A 12,759-nucleotide genomic window follows, 5' to 3' on the forward strand; every position below is an offset into this window, starting at 1 on the left:
TTAGTAAGAAATTATAATAAATAAAAAGGCATGACACTTCTAACGCTATTTACGTGAACGCGCCAGGCACGTGTTGGCTAGCTCATTCAATCATTACACACAAACGCAAAAACTTCTTCAAGCTAATTTATCTGTACTACAGTTAACCAATATATGGTTGTAAAGTATTTTCTTGTCTTCGAATGCAAGATATAGGATTAGTAGTATTTGTGTTTTAGCTTTTTTAGAGTGCAACGAATGAGATCGATTTTGTACACTTTCAAATCTGACGTGCTTATTTACGTATTTAGTCCTTGGTGAGCGTAGTATTATATAAAAATAGCATCTAAAACCAAGAAAATAATATCTTTTTTCGGTTATAGTAATATTTAATTTTAATTTTTGACTTTTTCATTTGATTCTGTTTCAAAATATTTTTATTTAATTTAGGAAGGTAAACTAACTTTAAAATAAACATTAATATTCAGGAAGTGATAATCACTGATTACATTGCAAATATACCGCCAATAATAGGTTTAAAATGTTATATATGTTATGCCTGCAATAGCACGTGCTTGAGTAAGTATGGTGAGTACCATTTAATCCGGAAGACAGTAAAACAAAATATTTTCGTGATAGAAACGAAGGAGTGTGGAAGCACGATTCTGTATTTTGTACAAGGAGGTTTGTATGTATGAATGTTCGTAAACATCTCCTCAACTCCTTTTCTTGAGATTAATAGGATTTTCATTCCAATTGAGACCTATTTTCATTCAAATTGAGACGACAATAATAATGCACGGATTTAGGACCGAGTTACGACTTTTTGATAGCTAGGCTATTCCGTTAAACGGTATTAAAATTTTAATTAAATTAATACCAATAATATTGCCTCCAAACAATTTTCATCTGAGATATGATATGCTTTTAAAATACGTTGCAGAACTAAATATGTGGTTCGATCCTCTGAATGCTTCACGATCCAGTAAAACCAGCTAAAAGGTTTGTAACCTCTGCAGCATTAGCTGGTTCACGCCTCGTTGGTTCCAAATAATGATGCCTCAAATTGCCGAGGAAAGGAATTTATATTAACTCTTCGTTGTTTCCGGAATTTTCGTTTTAACGCTTCTTACTTTTACATGGTTAATTGCGGGAATCAATGACACGGAAGGAAGAAATTACGATATCTCTAAAGATATTATTACGTTATTTAATTTAAAGAATTTTTTTTGTTTTTCGTCATTTTGAGACATTTTTTATTTGAATGTTAAATTAGCCTATAATTGATAAATATTTTGCTACAATATTTTTTGTATAAACTATAATACCATGTTTTTCTTAATAAACGGTGGCTTCCTATTTGATAAAATTATTCAATAAAACTTAATAATTAGCCTAATTGATATACAGCTACTTTTCGTCTCTTTTCGTAATTCGATTTTCGAAATGTTCAAAAACACACCAATTTGTAAGTAAATAAATAATCTCTATTCCATTCTTAATAAATCTGTAACTGATCGCTGTCTGTACATGGAAGATATATGAGTAAAACTATTACCGGGGGCCTTTATCAACGCAATAGAACCCAAAACAATAATTGTTTTTTGTCAATTTTGGCTTAACGGATTTGAGTGCGGTTTTCACTAATATATTGTGGCTAACTTCACTTAAAATTTAGTGTTTGTGTTATTTCAATCGGTTCATAATAATAAACTTATGTAAATTGAAAGAATCACGTAGAACATTTATTTGATAAGATTGCTAAACTGTTCTTCCCATGTAAGTTGAACTCAGATCTATATGATCAATCATATTAAATATGGTTCATCTTTTGCTGGTATATATCGGTTAACGCGCCCGATATGTATCTATCTTTTAAGGTTGACTATAACCTTTTGTATGGTAATCAAATTTGTTCTATGATAATGCATTATTTGCTAAGTCGTTTTTATAAAATATTAATTCTTATGAAATATATCAAGATCAAAGACAGACAGTTTTGAGTAATTTTTATAGTTTTGACATATTATTACAACGAGTAGTTAAGTAGGTTGTTTGAAAATACATACATATGTTATTTTCGGCTTGTAAGTAACTTTATAAATTAAAGTTTAGAGTTTAGGTAGGTATTTCGTTGTGTTACCGCATATATATTTTTTCATGGATTTGTTAAATTTATATATAGTCGGTTAGTTTGACAAGTAAGCTTTAAATATATACATCTATACAAATATTATAAAGAGGTAAAGTTTGTGAGGTTGTAGGAGGTAATCTCTGGATCTACTGAACGATATTGAAAATTCTTTTACCAATAGGAAGCCACATCATTTGTGAATGTCATAGGCTATATATTAACCCGAAATGAAAAGACTATTTCGTGGTAGTGGGATTTTTGGCAAAGTAAGTCGGAAAAAAAACGGTCGAGCGAGAATGTTTCTTACGAACGCTGTCTTAACGATGAGAAATATATGATTAAGTTCATAAAAAAGTTGTAGAGCTTGATAATGCCTACAAAAAAGTCCGACGGAATATGTCTAACTTTTATATTTAAGTCACAAAAAGTAGTTTTTTATATTAAAAAAAATATTTAAATCGTTAGGTTATGTTTATTGGACATATTATCAACAATTATGAATTCTTATCAAAATAAGTAAACTTATTGTTTCAAGTACTTATAACAAAAGACTTTTCCCTTTTACTGCATATAATTTGGACCAATGGTTAAAAAGATAATACGACATAGGTATGGAACCGCGACCGTGTTGTAATATATTAATTGATATTTCTATTAGATTGTTTTCTCGTATACAACATGTCAATCTATTAAAAATAAATCGCTTTCTTACCAAGGAAATTTTATTTAGATAAAATTAATTTTTTAGATTTTGTTTTTTGGTTGCATTGCTTAAGAAATCATTTAAAATATCAAATACGCGAGACAATTTTATTAATGTTTGGCCGATCCATCACAAGTAAAAATGCTTACCGCCCAACGAAGTGGGCACGGGTCAGCTAGTATAGTATAAAATACAATAGTTAAAAATAAATAATAAATAAATAGTACAAATCGTGACCGCGGGGAATGGTTAGATATCAAGAATGCTAGCAGCATTTCCCCTTTGAATCGCAATTCCCATTCTATGGGCGAAAAATGAACCAGTTAGTTTTAAAAAGACACAATTTCCCGTGAAGGTGTCGTTTGCAGTCACAATAAATAAAGTACAGGAGAAGACATTCAAGTATGTCGGAATAGATTCAAGGGAATGATGTTTTTCTCATATATGATTCCAATTGTATGTTGCCCTATCTAGATCCGGGTGCGCCAAAATCGAAATAAATACTAATATCCCATGAAAATAAAATTAAAAATGTTGTATATACTGAAATATTATAAGTCTGCTCTTAGTGATTTTTTTTAAGTTAAACGCGGGTGAAAACGCGGACACAGCTAGTTTAAAATAAGAATCCAAAAGATCATAAATACACAATCGAGATATGAATTTCGAACAGCTTAAAGCGGGTCTGTTAAGGTCAAACTCTGTTAACAGTTGTCCACTTTGGAATCGCTAGATTGAGGTCAAAGGCCTTTGTATTTACGTGTGATGAAGATTACAAGGTTCGTTAGAAATTAAGCTATACATCAATGGTCATGTCAGATATGGGTAGCTGAACAAATCGGCTTACACCAAGAACAATTTGTATTTCCTTTAGTATTATTCAAGGGTTATAATATTATTTATTAACTGGAGGAGAAAGTAAATTTAAAAGAAAGCTTATAGTGATTTAGCTCGATAAAAAATAATTTAACGTGAACTCTTAGTCCATTTTAAAGCTACATTTACGTCACTTTGAATGCTAAACAAATTTGACTTTCCACTTTTGTTTTATCAATGAAAATACACGGTTCATTTTCTGAATACTTTATTCAACCTCCGTCATTATAAAGATTTAATTTGTATCTGGAATTTATTTTGTTTGTTTAATTGCATAGCCTTTACTGGTTTTTGTTTTAATTTCTCTTAACATTTTAATAAATTACATTACATATATTTTTAAACAGAAGCCTAACTAATTTCGATATTACTAACTTCAAAAGGGTCAACTATATAATACATATTTGTATTCTCTTTTAAGTCTCACAGAGGAATTAAAAAAAGTCCAATCTACGTTGGATGAGAAAGTCCTGTGCTATATTGATGCTTCTAAATCGGCGGGTTTAGGCACTGTATCGTTTATCAGTAAGCTGGGTTAATTATATGCTAGAGTATTATTATGTAGATAATTTATTTAAATGAAACTTATAACATATCTACATATTACTATTTATCTAAGTATCTTGTTCTAGAAGACAATATGTACACATATTGTAAAGCTATATTTTTATTTTTATTTATGAAAATTCAAAATCGAAAAGAACGTTAGGCTTATATAACTGTCTTGGCGGGAGGGTTTGTTTTTAAATTATTTTATACCAAGTAAACTTATTAATTTTAATAATTTATTAACGTAATATATTTCAGAATATGACGTTTTTATAAGATGAGGAAGTTAAATGATACAAAAACAGCGATAATTTATAAAATAAAATTTATTTATTATCTGTTTTTTATTTGTTTTTATAATTTGTGTATTTTCCGTCGTTATATTATTTTGTATATCCTGGTAAACCGACGTTCTTATAATTAAAATTAAAATTAAACGAAGTGGGAACAGATAGCCAGTATATGTAATTAAAGTCATGTCATTATTATTTGTAAACCAGAGTAATAATAAAGCTAATGTATTATTTCGTGTTAAAATTCTACTCTTAAATCTTATTCATTAGCATTATTTAAATATTGGTTAAGGGCAGGCATTTCATCATATCTAATAATTGACGTCATCCCTTTTCTCATATATTTCGAAAATTAGATTTTACTCGAAATAATTCAGAATAAACAACTCATATTTATACTATTTGATATTATAATTATTAAAATTATTTAGTAGACTACAAAATAGATGCTTTTATATTTATAATTAAATAAATAATAATAACATCGACACTGTAAGTACGAAGGTCGTATGTAATAAATAAATTATAATTTAAAACTTTAAAAAGTAGTACGTATGTACTTTTTTTATTTGATATGCTTCAGAAGTCACATTATTTAGAAACTACTAATAAGCAGCCAAGGTGCAAAAATATAAGGTTTAAGTTAAACAGCGAATATTATAATGAAACATAAGGAAACAATTAGTTTTATGCTCAGAACACAAAATTTTACATAATATTACGATCATACAATACGGCCATTCTCAATAGAAATTACCCTACTACGTACGACATATAGTGCACATTAATTTAGGCATAGCTATAGAATTAAAGACTTTTTCACATCCGAAGTCGGATGGGAAGACTATTACCGGACTACCGGACAGACGCTACTGATATTTTCTTGTTTTTAATAGCCCAATATTTTTTTGGAAAGGTTCGGGATTTGAGCCCAGAGTCTGGTATAGTTTTGCCACTATATCAAAGACTCTTTTTTTTTTTGACACTGGAAAACCGCGTTACGCGTTTCTCCCACGGTAACAGTGGAGGGATATGTGGGGCTCGCCGGTGTCTATGGCGCCGAATACGCCCCGAACATCGGAATACCCACTAAAAAACCAACGTTACCCTTTCCGTCTTAACGTGGAGCGCCACGGGATCGCTTTCGCATGCTACCGTGACGCTCTGACTACATCAAAGACCCATAGTAACTAACAATAACAATAATCGTGCTATTTTCAATGTGTAAACTAGTATATTATCTAGGCATATTATATACTGTTGTATTTTATAATAGGAGTTAATAACACCAAATACATATATATGTAGATCTGTAATATGTATTTTAATTTGAACTTCATATGTGAAAATCATTGTACTCTTACGTTCTTAATTTCGTTCTTAATTCTTAAATTTCGCGTTACATTATGGAATTATAAATTAATTCTATCAACATTCAACATTCATTTGATTCGCAGACAAGACAACTCACTCATTCGCTTGTTCAGTTGGCGAGCGATCGCGGTGTGATGTGGTAGTGCGTAACGTAATACAGCGTTGCCGCGTTTTCTCTCCGCGATAGATTCCAAAACTTTTTAAACGAGTTGATGTGTTATATTGTGAAATAATGACAAAGTATTGTGCTAATATTTTGTGATAATAAAACCGACTGTGCTGTTTCTTCTGTGTTTTTAAAGTTTTCGTATTGTGTAAACAGGCCAAGTGTGGATTTTCAACGTACCTACCGGCATTTTGTTTTACGCTGTAAGTACTGGCTTATATGTATGTACATTATTATACTACGGTCAACTTAAGCTTAAGAATTTATTTCTTATTTTAATTATGTATAACCTATTTACGCTGTGTATTGTTTTGTATTTAATTAATACGTGTCAAATCAGATAATATTATAGAGTACTAATTACTTAAACACGTGTTACAGCATACGGTATTATAAAAATATGGGTATAGATGTTTCTGCATTTTTTTAAATTAATTGTTGTATAGGCTGTCGTTGCCATATATATTAGTGCCTTCTTTCTTTAAAACCGGTAACCATAGAATGGCTGTCTTAGGATTGCTTATATTCGTTTTTTTGTTACGAATTATGTTTCTGAACTTATAAAAATAAAATATGCATACAATCCGCTTATTCAGAGGCGCAATCCCCGACTTAGATAACAATTGTCTTTACACGTACAAACTTTTACTCGATTTGTCTTGTGTGGTTGGCATAAAACAGTAATTAAAAAATATCATCAAATTTTCTCACGATTAATAGCATTATTTTATATCTGTGTAAGTATAGAGAAAAAATAGAATTTATTTCGTAATCAATGAAAGATATAGAGGTAAAGGTATCATAAAATCGTCCTTGAAATAATATAATCGGATTTTTGGGTTATAAGGGTTATATTGTTTTTCTATTATTATTTTTTCGTTGAAATCATTATATTATATATAAAAACTTGTTTAATTATTCGTTCAAAATACTGGATAGCCTTGATCATATTTACGTAATAATGTTAATAATTTATTATTTAAATAAGTGTTTGGCCTATCAGAAAGATAACAGACTCATAATTGAGTAACTCATTACCTTATTGTGATTTTATGTGAAACGATACATTTTACTAGGTAACGATTATTTAATTCCAAGAGTTCTTATTTTAAATGGCCAATTACTTTTATAAAAAATATTTAAAACAAAAATATGTCTACAGTTTGTAAAGAGTATTCGTTAAATACTACTAAACTAAAAAAAATAATACTATAAATACTTTCGTATTCATCAGACTTCAAATTTCTTATAGGCCTATTAGGGCTTTTTAAATATTAGCTTTATTATTTTGTGTTTTAAAAAGTAATGAATATCAAAATCATGACATGCCATACGCAAATTGCAAAATATTATTTTTATTTATTTTGTTTCGTCAGGCCACAAGCAACTCTTCCAGGTTATAATCATGAACGTCGCAAAAGTCATATTCGCCCACATAACCTAAGAATTACTTAAAGTAAATATCCAACATAAAATATATTGGATTTTTTAAGTATATATTTATAAGTAGGTAACTTTTTTTATACTGTAAAATACAAAATAATATATGTTATGTATATATTTATACATTTTTATAAAATACAAAATAAAAATAAAAAGAAAAAAATACACATTACAAATTTAAAGCAGAAACACGCCGTCTAAAAGATTGTCCTGTGAATTTAATTTTAATTTAACTTTTAATTTAAATTTGGTGGTAATTATTGTAAATTTTTTATATAATATAACATTTTAACATAACTACGTTCTATGTTTTATAGGCGCATATTTTGGTGTGTTTGTGTGTGTTATTAAAAATATTGTAGTGTTAAGAAAATGTCGCCTGCATCAAGGAGCAGTAATATATTTGTTTTCCCCCTTAGAAAAATCGTCGTATACTTACAAAATTATTTGTCTAGAACTTCTTTCGAATGTCATATAAGCTTACTGATGAGAAAAGGAGATGAATCATTGTATTATTCATCCATTTACAACTTTAATCAGTATGATAGTAAATCTTTAAAATAATACAATCATCTTTGGTAATATTAATATAATAATTCAATAACATTCTCTAACGTACCCAATATCGCTCGACAAGTTATTTTAACGAATACATTATTTATGGTACACATGATAGTAATGGTATTTTACTTAAATTAAGATCCTAATATATATTTTTATTGGTTAAGTCTACAATTCATTCATGTATTTTTGTTTACTTACTTCCAACATATCTTTAGAATAAATTATGAATATATCGACATCGTAGAAATTTGTGCAAGCTCGTCTGGGTAGGAACCACGCACTCATCAGATATTCTATCGCAAAACAGCAGTACTTGGTATTGTTGTGTTCCGGTTTGAAGGGTGAGTGAGCCAGTGTAATTACAGGCACAAGGGATATAGCATCTTAGTTCCCAAGGTTGGTGGCGCATTGGTGATGTAAGCGATGGTTAACATTTCTTACAATGCCAATGTCTATGGGCGTTGGTGACTACTTACCATCAGGTGGCCCATATGCTCGTCCGCCTTCCTATTCTATAAAAAAAAACCGATTTCATCCCTACACATTAAATTTTCCGATTAAATTTCGTCGGGTTCGATTCTTCAGTTTTCAATAACATAACCAACTGTGTCTCCTAGTATAATATAAAATTTGGATTATTTATGCCTATTTTTTACGTAATCAAGTGTAAAGTAAATTAAATATCAAGCAACCGCACCGCGTGTTATTGTTCTCGCTTCGTGTTGTCGCGCCTTTAGTATGCCAACATGATTGACGTTCATGATTACTAGTACACTCCTTAGTGTCAGAGTGAGAAGTATATGACCTTCTTTAATAAATGGACAATTCGATTTTTTTTTTAATCGGATTCGTGATATGTATTGTGATCGGATTTTTGATATATGGTCGTTCAAATATACAAATTCTCCACATATATAATATTTTAGTAAGTATAGACAAAATTTTATACATAGACATATAATGAAAATTGTCTAAGCAAACAGAATTATAAGACCATTTTTTAATTATTGGAGTCATAAAAAAATTCAATTAACTTTGGGTGAGACGCATACCGATATCTTTGTTTAAATTTGCTTTAATTAAAAAAGCAATCTAAGCGATGAAAATCATTTGTCTTTTTTGTCTATTCCATTCCATAAATTATGGTAAGTTTTATGTTTTGGCTTGGATCTTTGTTACAGATAATAAAACATAACAATGTAATGTTCATATGAAAATGGGGTAAAGGATAAGTACAGACATGTTTGATATTATAAATATTCAGAGTTCATGTGGTGAGCGCGTTCATCTCAATAACTACATGTTCGATTTAAATATTTTTTTTGCGTATTGCTAAAAGCCGAGCCAACCCACTTAGCTAATCCAATATTGGCTTCATCTTAATAATCACAGTCATAGATAGAAAAGTTCACAAGCTTTACTCGTGGTAGAGTTTTGTGCAAGCTCGTCTGGGTAGGTACCGCTCACTCATCAGATATTCTATCGCATGGTATTGTTGTTTTCCGATTTGAAGGGTAAGTAAGCCAGGCATTACAGGCACAAGGGATATAACATCTTAGTTCCCAAGGTTGGTGGCGCGATGGCAATTTAAGCTTAGGTTAACATTTCTTACAATGCCAATGTCTATGGGCATCGTTGGTGACCACTTACCATCAGGTGGCCGGCCGTATGCTTGTCCGCCTACCTATACTATACAAAAGCCATTGATCAAACCAATCCATTAATATAGAATGATTCCTAGCACAAACAAGCAGGAAGTATCGTAATATGCCTACATGTAAATTACATTTCATTTTTCATTCGTTTGACTTAATGTCTTAGCTAAGTGGATTGGCTCTGATATTGGCCATGTGAAAATTCACCATAAACGTCGACCATTTCTGAGTAACTTTACGAAATAAATCCAGTTAGGATATGGCCTCCTCTTTTGTTGAGGTTTTGAGCTCATTCTTGACTGCTCCAAAGTGGTTTGCTCCAAATTGGATAGTGGATATAAATATTCCATACGACACATGCTGATTTCTTTACAATGTTTCTTCACCGCCCATTACGAAATGAATTATAAACACAAATGGAATCCACGATCATCAGTTAAAATTCACGCATTCTAACGACTGGGTCATGTTATGAAACAGGCACGTTTACTCAAAATTAAACGCGAGTTTTTATATTTATGTTTTGAAAAATAATAATGGCTTCCAGACCGATTTCGGACACGGCGGCCAATCTCAAGAGAGATTAGCCAAATACACAGGAGATATTATAGTGCACAAGTGTGTGCGCAAACACAGGTGCACTCTATTCTCTAACTCTCATAATCCGATGGGACGGCAATCCGACACGACCGGAAAGAGTTCAGGCGCAGGACCAACGGATTTACATGCTTTCCGAGGCACGGAAGTGTACACACTTTCAACTTCCAGACCCCGGGCTTCTACTGAGAATTTTTTGACAAAAAATCCTTTAACATTTTATTGGCCCGACCTGGGAATTGAACCCTGGACCTCCGGATATGCGGCCTTACATCAAACCACTAGACCAACAAGACAGTTGAATAATAATACCTACGTGATGAAATATATATACAATATACAGAAAATAATTAAATGTTACATTAAATATACAGAAAATCTTCTATAACAAACATAGGGGTCTTCTTAGATATAACAATACCTATGTAAGAATGACGGGCAAGTCAACACTGTTGCAATAAAATGAAACAAAATGAGTGCACAAGAAAGAAAGGTATAAAGCAATATTCGTGTCTGTTTATATGAGTGTATTAAATCTTATTAAGTTACATTTGAGAGCCGAGATGGCCCAATAGCGAGAACTTGTTAATCTTAGCTGAAAATTGCGGACCAGGAGCAAGTACCGCTGAGTTATCATGTGCTTAATTTGTGTATAATTCATCTCGAGCTTGGCGATGAAGGAAAACATCGTTAGGAAATCTGCGTGTATCGGATGAAATCTGCCAGATGTGTCCACCAACCCGAATTGGAGCTCCAAGCCCTCAATATAGTGGGTTGTTACTTTACTTAGTTATAATGATGTCAGAAATATTTTCAAGAGTAGGTTTTGTGGTGCTGAGTAATTTGAGGTTTCTGTAATTAACCTATTTTAAATATTGAGTAGACTAGTTGAAACAAATTTGAGAATAGAAATTCGTAAAAATATTGACGAAATATTCAATGTTTTACGAAAAAATATGAATAGATCTATTTATTTCACACATGAAATGTGTTCGAAACATTTATACTTTATACATATCCATGTACGTGTCAAAATATTGAATGTGTTATCTTTTTTCATGGAAAAATTTAATCCTTTGAATTAAAATTGCTCTCCAGGTTTGAGCTGAAAAATTTGACTATATATTGTATAAATATAATTAAAAATATGTATACGTGTATTTGCAAAGTAATATTAACAAAAACGCTTAAATTAATTTCTCAATGCATAATCTGAAATTACTTTTGCCGTATAAGCATAGATTAAATTACACACATAAACACGCACACAATAAATCTACCCATACACATACGTTGTGATTGTATGTTCCTATATAAATACATTTATGTGTGTGATAAAATCCATCCTTTTCTTACTTTCTGTCTACTTATATATCTTTGTATACAAATATATTGTAAGTTTAAATTTGGAATGTTCTATACGTTTTAATCTCGCCGTAAAGCCTGGTAACACAGTGTAACAATAATGCCAGTAATCTATATTATTGTTTTTCCTAAATATATCCACATCGCACATTCGACTGAATTAGTACATAAATTTATTTATTAAATATAATAATTTCCGCTTTTATGTCGAGATAAGGAACTACATGTTTGTATTATATGAGAAGGTTTTATTACATAATAAAAAGAATCCTTACTGTTAAAGTAGTTTTATATTATATATTGTACCCAGACCTTAGACTATCTGTAATTGTACGAGTTTATCTTCCAAAGGTCAGAGGGCAAATCAGTGCGGTAAATTTTCATATCCGTTCATGTTTAATTCGCGGTAGTGTTTATTATCAAGGCAACAATAGAGGAACTATTTTTTCATATGACAGTTAGGTTTAAGCATGTTTTTATAGTTTTACAATTTAAATATAATTGGCGCTACCGTGTCATTTTGTTGTGGAGTTTGAATATGAAAATCGTTTGGAGATAGGAAACCCCATTCATTTTCTGAGATACAAACTGTCATCCTTTTGAGTTTAATCAAAATCCTTCGTTTTAGGGCGAATCGTCTTATATACATTGAAGATTTTTTTCATTAATGCCCATATAAATATATTCAAAATATTAATTGTATAGTCATTTATTCGTTCTTCATCGTCATAGTCTTTGTTTTAATATTATTGGTTCCCGATTTCAAGGTATGATAATTATTTTTTTCATATCAACGGTTAACACGACTCATTCTTTTAATTTTTTTTTGAAGTCATAGTCAAGACTTCTTTATTTCAACAGAATATCTTTTAAATTATTTATATATTTAGTTCTTCTAGTTTCAACGCCGTGTTATGAAATTTATAAATAAACATTTACAAATATTTTATTTGTATATAATCTAATTTATTATTTCATAAATACAATCATCCACGTTGATAATTAAATCTGAACAGAAACGATAATCAAAATCTTCATGTTTGTGATGTGGTTTAAGAACA

At 30.5% G+C, this 12,759-nt stretch overlaps 1 protein-coding gene across 2 annotated transcripts in view; it reads left to right on the top strand.

The window, feature by feature from the left end:
• Positions 1-6,009: 6,009 nt before the first annotated feature.
• The window catches only part of LOC126772796 (angiotensin-converting enzyme-like), a 102,481-nt gene continuing 95,731 nt past the window's right edge, over positions 6,010-12,759 (top strand). For both annotated transcript variants that reach the window (XM_050493377.1, XM_050493379.1), the window contains exon 1: positions 6,010-6,277. The gene's annotated coding sequence lies outside the window, so the exon portion shown is untranslated. The remainder of the gene's footprint in view (positions 6,278-12,759) is intronic.

This window comes from Nymphalis io, chromosome 13 (assembly GCF_905147045.1).
Source record: "Nymphalis io chromosome 13, ilAglIoxx1.1, whole genome shotgun sequence".
Classification (NCBI taxonomy): domain Eukaryota; kingdom Metazoa; phylum Arthropoda; class Insecta; order Lepidoptera; family Nymphalidae; genus Nymphalis; species Nymphalis io.